This window comes from Trachurus japonicus, chromosome 21 (genome assembly GCF_045865225.1).
Source record: "Trachurus japonicus isolate A0001 chromosome 21, Traja_1.0".
NCBI classification, from domain to species: Eukaryota; Metazoa; Chordata; class Actinopteri; order Carangiformes; family Carangidae; genus Trachurus; species Trachurus japonicus.
Window position 1 is genome coordinate 7,640,608 of NC_140927.1, and position 10,639 is coordinate 7,651,246.

Genomic DNA, 10,639 nt, shown 5'->3' on the forward strand with positions numbered 1-10,639 from the left:
CAGAGCAACACTGGGAGCTTCCGCTACAAACAAGCTTAAAATATAGACTTATTTAATTTTTTTTCGGAACAATTTCTCATGTTGGGGCTTCAATACAAGAGGGACATTATAGACGAGCACTATGGAGGTATTTGGATGTTTTGTGGTGTGTCTTTTTGGACGAAGAAAAGTGAGCTCCGTTCGCAACCGTCATACATGCAGTGCTGCACGGAGCCCCGCTGTAACACAGAGAAGGCACGGAGGACTCTGAAACTTCTCCCAGCCCTTAGTCCACATGAGGGGGAGTAGATAATGAAATTTGAATTTTGGGTGAACTATCCCTTTAAGATAAATACAGATTGTAGTCTCGTTCACAGTGACTTCTTCCTTCTTTCACCTCAGTGTGACACTACACTGTAAAAAATGACTGTGAAATTTACATAGAAACTATGTAAAATCACTACAGAAAAGTATTGTAAACGCCAAAACATTTACTTTTTGTTTAAATCACAGCGAACATTTGTAAACTATTAAAACAGAATGTTTTGTTATATTTACAACAACAACATGTGATTTTAATCAAATTTATTTGTGAAAACTACAAATATTGGTAACAAAAACTGATAAATACTGTAATACTCATATCAAAACAATTTTGTTAATTTGGCATGCAAATATTGTAAAAACTATAGTTTTAGTCAGTTGTTTTGAAAAATACAAAAAAAATATGTACGTCACTTTACAAGTTTATGCTGTACTTTTAACATGATTGATGAAATAATGCAAATATAGGTAATATTTTCACACAAAAAATCATTGTGAATCTGAGAGGTAGACTAAAAAGTAATTCACAGCCTTATTTGAAAAGATCAGGCGACCACTGCTTTCCTTCCTGGAAAAGGACCTCCTGAATCCTCTCAGCGCTTGGGGGTGGGATTGGCTGAGGGGGTGGTGAGGGTGGCAGTGGGTCGTGCACTCTAGTTCAGGGTATCAGTTTGCTGGGTTTTTTATTTTTCCTTATTTTATTCAAGGGGGTCATGTTTTGAATATATTTAACTGTACATTGTTCTGTATTGGACCTCTGTTTTTTTGAAAATTAATTTAAAAAAATTTGAAACATTCAGGGTCTTATGTCACAATAATAAAAAAGTATATAGTCTTAATAAAATCTCTGAAAATCACAAAAGTGATTATTTGAGTTAGACATATTCAAATAAATGTTTTAAAATTCAACAGATAATTTTGTCTTATATTACTTCTATTATTTAGCCTATTTTCACAAAAGAAATTAGTATTTGACAAACAAATTATAATTTTAAGATATCCGTAATATTTTCAGTAAATACCAGTCAGAATATTTGAATATGGAGCAATTACCGTATATTAATCGATTTCAAGAACTTTAATTAGGCTACTCTAACCTCATCTCTAGCAACAACTTCAGAAAATGAGTAGTTTTTACGCAGAACGTCATGACGTGCCGCCATTCGCGCGCAAAGAGAGTGGACTCATGGGATATCTAACGGTACCCTGCTTCTTTTGAAAAACACGAGGCAAATCAACGGTCGACACCACAGTGAAAACCACTTGGAGGACTCCATACCCTGGTAAGTAGAGCGTTAATATTTTATTTAATATTGACCCCGTCTTCCTACATACAACTTTACAGGGTGTATTTTTAATACTGTCACCAGCGGCACCATGCTGTTGTAGGCTACGTTAGCTAACTTAGTTTACAGCTTTCCACAAAACTGCTCAGCTAACACACAGCTAAGGCACCGTTTATATAGCTAACGCCACCTAAAATGGATGCAAAATGGGTAATTTATTCATCAATAAGCACTCCACAACATGCTCAGACATGACGAGGCTTTTCATAGCGCATGCTGAGCATAGGGAGGGGGGGGGGGGGGCGGGGGGGGCTTTGTTTCTGTGGCTGCTGGTTGAACGTTACTTGGACGAGGGCTGCATCCGTGGTTACAAACGTGAGTGATTTCTGTACGGCGCGCGTGATGTATCAAGTGGCCGGGCTCTCATAGTGACGCCGTAGCTGCGCATTCACAGCTGCAGGAGACGACGTGCTAACAGCTAACAGCTGCTACATCAGCTGATTGAGCCTCTTGCAGCCGCGGATCGGCTCACGTTAACGTGGACTCGGTCCGCTCCTCTCGCTCAGCTGGTGAAGCAGCGGTCTGAGGAGCAGGATGTCCGTGACGACGTGCCCCGTTATGCGCGACGAAGTTGTGACGTTGTCAGGTGATGAAAAAGACACCTGATCACATGTTTATGGAGTATAAAAACTGATTTAAAAAAAAATAAATAAACGATGCTTAGCCTGGCAGTGGGGCAAGTAAGACCTGGCCAGGCTCATAATACACTGGGGGAAACCCTGTAAGCAGAGAATTTATGGGATAGCAGTGTACATCCTATTAGAAAATATATGGAACAGTCTTGCATCTTATTCATCTCATTACAACTCTTTTTTGAGTGCTGAATGACAATAGATTATACCACTTTTTTTCTCTTTTCTCATCTCTCTTTCAGGTTAGCGCAGAATTTCTGAGGATCACCACACTGAATCTTGAGCTATAATTCATGGCAATGTTGGACTTCAATACACCTGAACTGCTGAAGGATGGTGCCGCAGGAGAGAGACGTCTGACCCAAATGAGTGTTCTACTTCAGGTATTAAAATGTATTCTCGACCTATTCAATTTCTGCATTAACTGCTTTAATCATAACTTCACCTGTCTCATTCACATTTCTCTCCTTTAAGTTAATTACATACAATACATCTGTATTGGTTTCCTCCTCTAATGTAAATTCAGTTGAAATGTTTGACATGTTAGTACTGTTTTTCCAGAAAAGCAAAACTCTTAAACGCTTGAATAAGTCTTTCAGCAACTAATAAAATGTAATACTCTGCAGAGTGGAATCCCCATTCAACGGACGCGGGAGGTTGTCATCTGATTTCTGATCAACCATCTGGAAGAAGATGCCAGTGCCTTGTTCAATGACATTGAGGTTAGTTTAATACTGTATTTAAAGGGATATTTTGGATCTTTTTACATGAAGCTGTATGACATCCTTATTAGTAGTTACGTGCATCAACAGTGACTTTCCCCCGACTGCGTCGTGTGAGCAGAGTTCCGGCCTGGTTTTGGTGTAGACGAAGCAAGTTCGGCTAGTTGGCTGGGGTCACAAAAATAAAGCGTTTTGCTTCTCAAAACCATATGCGTTCAAAAGAGTAATAATTTGCATCACAAAACCGTTATCCATGAAAAAGTCTGACCTCACAATCACCAGGTGCTATTTTCTGAAGTTGCTGAAGTTGGACAGTAATGCAGCACAGTCCGTGATGGAAGATCAGCCCGACAAATGAACACAGAATATCAGACAATCAGCGATTGAGGATGATTTGTTTTTCTTGCCGTTATAAAACATATAGCGAGCCTACACACCAGCCACGTCCACTGTGCTCTGGCTCAGCTGACCGGTGTTCAGATGGCAGTTAGAACTAGCAGAGGCTCCTCTGACAGCTGCAGGTGAGCCGCAGGTGAGCTACAGGTCAGCTGGCTGGAGAATGTAGCGCCATTCTATTTTTTTTTTTCAGCAGCAATGTCCTTGCAGGTGATGCACTATGTCTGTCTGAGTACGTTTGTCAGTCTGATCTTCCACCATGCACTGTGCTGCATTACTGATCACCCGCCACCCTGTCTTCTCTGTTCCAACTCCATCTGACGAAGTTCAGCATCATATTCAGATTCATTAAGGTATCCCTTTGGCTCTGTGCTAAAACAAGGGATGGCTTCATCACTTATGTTTACGTTAACTATCCGAGCAGTAAACTCTGTGAAACAGGTGATGGAAACGTGCACAGCTGTCTACAGGCGGCAGCGCGCAGTGATACGAAGGGAGAGAAAATAGCGCCTAGCAATTGTGAGGTTAGACTTTTTCGTGGATAACGGTTTTGTGATGCAAATGTATCACTCTTTTGAATGCATATTGCTTTATTTTAGTGACCCCAGCCAACTAGCCGGACTACATTCGTCAGCACCAAAACCAGGCCGGAACTCTGCTCACAGGACACAGTTGGGGTCACTGTTGATGCACGTAACTACTAATAAGGATGTCATACAGCTTCATGTAAAAAATATCCTAAATATCCCTTTAGCAATGTTAGTTTTAGAGTTACCACAATACTATCACAGTAGTATTGTTCAGGTTGTCCTCTTTATGTCCTGTTACACTCTTAATGTTAGTAGGTGCGGTGGTAGTATTTGTCTTGTAACATGCAGGTTGAAAGTGAGCTCCTAACGGTTATCTTAACAATGTCTGCAGGATGCTGCTGATGGATCTGTCGGTGTTCAAGAGGAATTTGCAGATGAGGTGATGAAGATTTACCTGCTGTGGAACCAAGATGGGTCAGTGGATGTCAGGATTGTGTTTGAGGGCAGTCACAGACTGCGCTCACCCTGATGTACTATTGTCTTAATGCTTACATAAGAGTTATAGTGAATAGTGATAGTGAAATTGCACTTGGTATTGTTTACTGTTGTGGAATTTTAATGTGAAGTGTCACTGTTCTTGGTGCATTTTAGATGGATGCAAAATGTCATTGTTCTTGGTGTATTTCAGCTATATGCAGTTAAAGCAGATAACAGCGGCACGGCCGTTTCGGCTAATGCTGTGTTCAAGGCAGGCTTTTGAAACCGTAAGTTACAGCTTCAAGTCACAACTACGACTTGGTAGCGTTCCAGGTAACCCGTAGCTCGTGTTTTTACCGTCCTGTTGTCTGTGAAAGTTCCCTATAACGGCCACTCGTAACTTCCGACCCGTGAACTCGTACCAGATCGAACTGGTATGACTTCACAGGAAGGAAAAACACAAAGTACGAGTTTCCTTGAACGCACCATGAGTTAGCAGCCCCCGCCCTTGTCAGGCATCAATTGGTCCTCGTGCTACGTCACCACATTCACGCGCATCCCTTGGCTGCACACACAGCCCTTCATGCCGTTCTCTCCCCTCATTGGATAACACTTGTATCCCACAAGGAAAATTTTCTCCTCGGGTTACAGCAGAGCAGAGTGACGGAGAGACTCGTGTTTAGGCTGAAATACTTCATGTAAGTGATTGCTGACGGAAAATAGGACTATTTAGGACTTATTTAACAAAAACATTCCACTGATATCTGCTTTAAGTCTGGCCTGATGCTCTCATAACATGGACTTTTTCACATACTCATTGGCAAGAATAATCATGGTTGAGTTATTCTGGATAAAATGCCAACAATTTTATCATGTCACCCATGTTGAGAGTTCTCTTAATGCTAAAATGTGTGTGTGTGGGGGGGGGGGGGGGGGGGGTTTCTTTCTTGAAAACTGGTCACCATTGGTTTAAAGCTGGGGTCTGTAGTCCTGTTCAGAAGCACTTTTCGTTATACTGGGGGAAATGGCCCGTCTAATTTCAGAGGAATCAGTACATTATGTCATCAGGAAAAGGAACGGAAAAAAACAGAGGTCTGTGACAGCCGCAGGACTGAGAAAACTCCGCCCAATCCGTGCTCTTCAGACCGAAGGGCACGGATTGGTCGAAGTTTGCTCGGAGAGTAAAGAACCAATCAGATGCCTCCGTGTCTCGTTCTGCACCCGTCCCCCTCCTACGCGCGCGTGCACAGTCTTCACGTCTCGCTGTTGTTGCCCGGCTGGAAAAAGTCAGCACTGCTCTGCAGAAGAACGGATTTCATGCTCATTTCTGAGCAACGGCTGAGAAAATGCAGCCCAAATCACCACTTCCACGGTTACTTGTAACGACTCGCCCCGAGAAAAAGGCAAGGAAGAGAAAGCCGGAGGAAGAAAAGACTGCTGACAAAACGGCTCGGGATCAGTCTATGCTCTGGATGCAGCAAGAGGCTAAACCAGAGTACATCGGTGTAGCTTCAGGTCGGTGGAAACAACGGAGGGATCTGGGCCTGAAAAGTGATGCCGAGGTTGCTGTCTTTCTGCTGGACAGGTAATTATTTGTTTTGCTTCGGGGAGGATTTCTTATTTTCATGAAATATGTAGGCTAACTTTTGCTAACGTAGCTATTGTAGCTTGTATTAGCCAAATGCTAATATTAGCTTCTCTATGGGTTTAAAACTGATCGGTGACGCTAGTATTGAATAGATTCTACCATAGTCGTCAGTGTCTGCATTATTATTGTGATAAAAGACGCACATATGTTGGCTTTTACGTTTTACAACTGTTGCGTATTTATGTTTTCATAGTCATGACATGAGAAGGATCGATCAACCTCGACGCAGTCTGAACACGGATTGATTAGCCCCCCCGCTAGCTTCAACTACTGTTTCCAAGTCTCTGTCCACGGTGAGTTCAACTTGCTGCTGCTGCTGCTGCTGCTGCTGCTGCTGCTGCTGCTATGAATGTGAATTTGACCAACGTTGTCTTTGGTGTGGTGTAAAAATCTGTCTTTCATATCTAGCCCTTTCTGTTTTATGTGGCTCAAAGTGCTATTTGAGGTACTTCAGAAAAGTATTATTGCACATATAGTATATATACATTATATGAAGTGATATCTGCCGTATCATTATACAGACATTGAGTAAATGTTAGTGATTATCTTTTGAGAAATATGATGGCCTGAGGATAAAACCTGTCCTTCACCTTAGGAGGTCCAACACTCCACACAGAGTTGTAAACATCAACTACAACAACCACCAACACTAAAATAAAACACAGCTACCTTAGGTTGTACCTCTAACTTTGTGTGGTGTTGGTGGAGTAATTGATCATGTTACAAGCTTGTCTATGGACTATACTCTGTTAGCTGCTGTGCAGAGAGGATAGGGGAAAGCTGAGGATCTTCTCAACAGTTTATATCAATCTTTATGCCTTTTTGTTCTGTCAAAACATCTTCCTTTCAACTGCCAAACCCAAGATTTCTATTTCTACATATAAGCAGTTCTGTGTTTTGTGCTCTATGAATGAAGGGTAAATGTATGTTGATGCTGCACTGACAGTATTCTCTAATTTTGCAATCTTCACAGAGATGGTGACTTCTCAGTAGCTGGGGTTCAGGAATCAGACATTAGCTGCCCAGAGGAGACAGCTCTTCAGCAATTGGATGCAAGGTATGTTACTGTGACAACCATCCCTGCTGCCTTGCTCTCTCTCTCCTCACAGCAGCAGGGTGGTCAGTGGCCAAAGCTGCACCTGGGCTCTGGGGAGGCTGTGGTCTACAACCCCCTCCTGGAGTCAGCTGCTCTCCCTCTCTCCTGCCTGCAACACCTCCTGCTCTTTGGTTCATGTTTTGGTTCTGTTTTTACACTCTATAACACCCCACACACACATACTCTTCCATCCATACACCCACTTACATTACTGATATTACAGACCACACACGCCATGCTTAGTTTGTTCTTTTTCAATCCTTTTTAATCAGGAAAAAAAATATATTATTGGCATTTTTGAAGAGGACACTTTTGTCCCTAAATGATAAGAACGTATGTTTTTCATAAGGGTGTAGGTTATAGGTTGTATCACAGCCACCACACTAGACAGGAGTTACCTCCTGCTCCTTATGATGTTGCTCCTTTCAGACGTTGTTCAACTGGGGCAGAGCTTTATGCTTCAGACCTTGACGCATACAGCTCCACCCGAGTAAACTGTAAGCTAATATGAATGTATCACACAAAGCTTATTATCTTTTCTCTTATTACAGATACGGCAAGGTGTACAATAAAAAATTGAAGAAGTGGAGCCTTTCCACAGAAAAGGTGGAGAAGGACTACAGTTACATTGCAGATCAACAGAGCTGACAAAACACTCCTCACACACAGCCTGACCTGTCTGCCTTCCCTGGAAACACCTTTTCCATGTAAACACCTTCTCCAATGTGTAGATATACTCATGTTGAAAATGTACAGATACTTATGTAACAATAAAGGGTTATACCAACTTTGTTGTAATTTTTCTGTAATCACTTATTTTTGTTGTGGTGGTGAGAAAATGTATAGCTTCTTTTGCAGAAATACTAAAATGAAAGGCATTCATCACTTTCAAATTTTTATTAAAAACAATATAAATAACAAAAGACAAAATTTAAATATAAGTCAAAAATATAAATAAGAATAATAAAATAACTTTGGAATGTACAGACTGTAAACTTCAGTGCAAATTTGACAGGAATCTAATGTAGAACACAGTATAAACGGCAGGGCTCTAGTAAATCTTACAGTGTGTTTACACTCTACAAGGGACAAAACCTTTATACTGTCCATGGGGATCTGGGTAGCGGTCTCTTTATTTTCCAGACACAGGAACTAGGTAGACGTGAAGCTGGAGGGCCTGGTGGAGGAGCATCTCCTGATGCTGACATCTGCAGGTATCAAACAGGAGGTTTGGGTTGATGAGATTCTTCCAAGCTCAAGTCGTTCATTTCTAGCCTGTAAAGAGAATAGTTCATCAAGGAGATTAGACTTTCTCATCATGTTGTCCTTTATTATTACTAATATTACTGGAATTTCATTTATTATTTTTTGTATGTTTATATTTTTCCTTTTACAGTTTATGAATGACAATGAACTCTCTAACAGAAATGTTGTGTTCACAGTAAATGGCATGTCATTGTTTACAGTTGTTTACAGTTCTTGATTATGTTGAGATCAAGAGAAAAAAAAAGGCTCAGACTGTAGCTCTGTCTGAGCCAGTGCTGTCACCGTGTAAACTCTAACAATCAAACAACAAAGATATCGTTATCCTATTAGCATATCTGCCTAACTAATTTATGTAGCCAAATTGAGATATTGGCCTAAATTTACTTTCCTAACACTTCTGCATCACCCTGCATAATTTTCAATGAAAAACTGAGTTAGGCAGATATGCTATGTGACTATTAAAAACACTAAATACACGTTTGTCAGTGAAAAACACATCACAATCAGGCTAACTGTTACAATGTAGTTTAGCTGATGGGTCTGAATCCAGCCGGATCCTCGGGAAGATTCAGCAGATTCAGACCTTCAGACCCGACCTGCCCCTGGGTCTGCACAGACTGATGTGCTATAAAACAAACAAAAATAATAATGATAATAATAATATAGTTTACTTACAGGTACGGTAAGTGAGACATGACTGTTTGTTGTCGTCCAAAACTACTCCTAGCTCGTTAGCTCGTAGCTCGTAGCCCTTAGCTCGTAGCTCGTAGCCCTTAGCTCGTAGCTGTCCTCTCCTCCGTGCTGCTTCTGTGCGCGTGCTAGTGTGTGGGGGCGTGGCTTGGACGGACTCACTGACGGGAGGGGGAGCAGGGGGGAGGAACTTTAGGAGGTGCTTTTTTCAAATCTTGCTTGCTCTCTTGCTAGTTTTCCAGAATTACAGACCCTAGCTTTAAGTGATTTGGGAGAAGCCGCAGAGTTCAATTCAGCTTGCTGTTTTTATAGCATGGACATTTTTTTTCCAACCTGGATTCAGTCATAGTTAAAAGAACCAGTTCATGTAGCTTCTTTACATGTTGTTGACATTGAAAAAAAATGCATCCAATTGTTTACAACTATTGATGATGGCTGTCAAATAAATGTCCCAAAAGTTATATTTTCCTCTCTTGTCTTTTTTCAAGATGTAATTTACATGTTTTGGTGTAGGTGTAGTAATTTTGCAGGTTTATAAATAAATTATGTACATTTTACATAATAACTTGATTATTAAAACATAAAGATACAGCATATTATGAATAGATTTTATGTATAAAATACAGAACAGCTCCATTTAAAATGCAAAGTTTTATTGTTGTTCTACCAGTTTAAATTAGTTTTTTGTTTGATATTTTCCTGTTAATTTGATCATTTATTGATGCACAATAAGCAATTATTACATGTAAAAAATACAGGAAATGGTCTATTTATATACAACATCGTTATGCGAAATTAACAAATTATTTTTGTAGACTTAACAGTTTTTTAATGTGATTCAGATGTGATTTTATTCACTGTAAATCAATTTACAGATTTCGTCAGTAAAGTTATCTACTGTGCTGCCGTATTTTTTACAGGAATTCTCTGGTAACCCCAGCTGCCAGCGTTTTCCTGTAAAAACGACATTTTTTTTTTTACAGTGTATGTCAACTCCACAAGACTACTGTTCATGACCGTAACACCTCACTCACTCAAAGATACATTGCATGTGAACAGAATCCAGTCTCTGATTACGTTTCCTGGAAAACAGATTTGATGTTGCAGTTTAGTTGTATACAACATAATTTCCAGGAGGCAGGGTCGGTATGTACACAAGGACAATTTGAGATGATTCTCCCATTATGGTGATTGCTCCATTGTCATGAACGCATCCAACGAGCTACACACAGCTGTCTATTCTCATTTCACTGTGACAACCAGAGTTGCACATTTACTCCTTCTTGTGTTTTTTTTTTTTTTCTAGAGTTACCATTCACTTTGAAACTGCCAGTCATCAACCCATTTAATATGATGCATTTTCCACAGTGAAATGATTATGATCATAAGTTAAAGGTCCTTGAGGACAAGAAAACAACTCTCAATCAAATTTAGTCCTGACCTCAGTAGAGGGTTGTTCAAAATCAACCGTGATGCGTGTCTCAGACTCAGCACTCACTTGAGTCATGTAATAAAATACCCTTTTGTTAAAGG

General features: G+C 40.5%; 1 long non-coding RNA gene across 1 annotated transcript; it reads left to right on the forward strand.

Annotated features, from left to right (window-relative positions):
• Positions 1-2,512: 2,512 nt before the first annotated feature.
• Positions 2,513-4,600, forward strand: LOC146964728 (uncharacterized). Its single transcript, XR_015034587.1, has 3 exons — positions 2,513-2,664; positions 2,908-3,003; positions 4,321-4,600. It is a non-coding gene; the product is annotated as an uncharacterized LOC146964728 (long non-coding RNA).
• Positions 4,601-10,639: the final 6,039 nt, after the last annotated feature.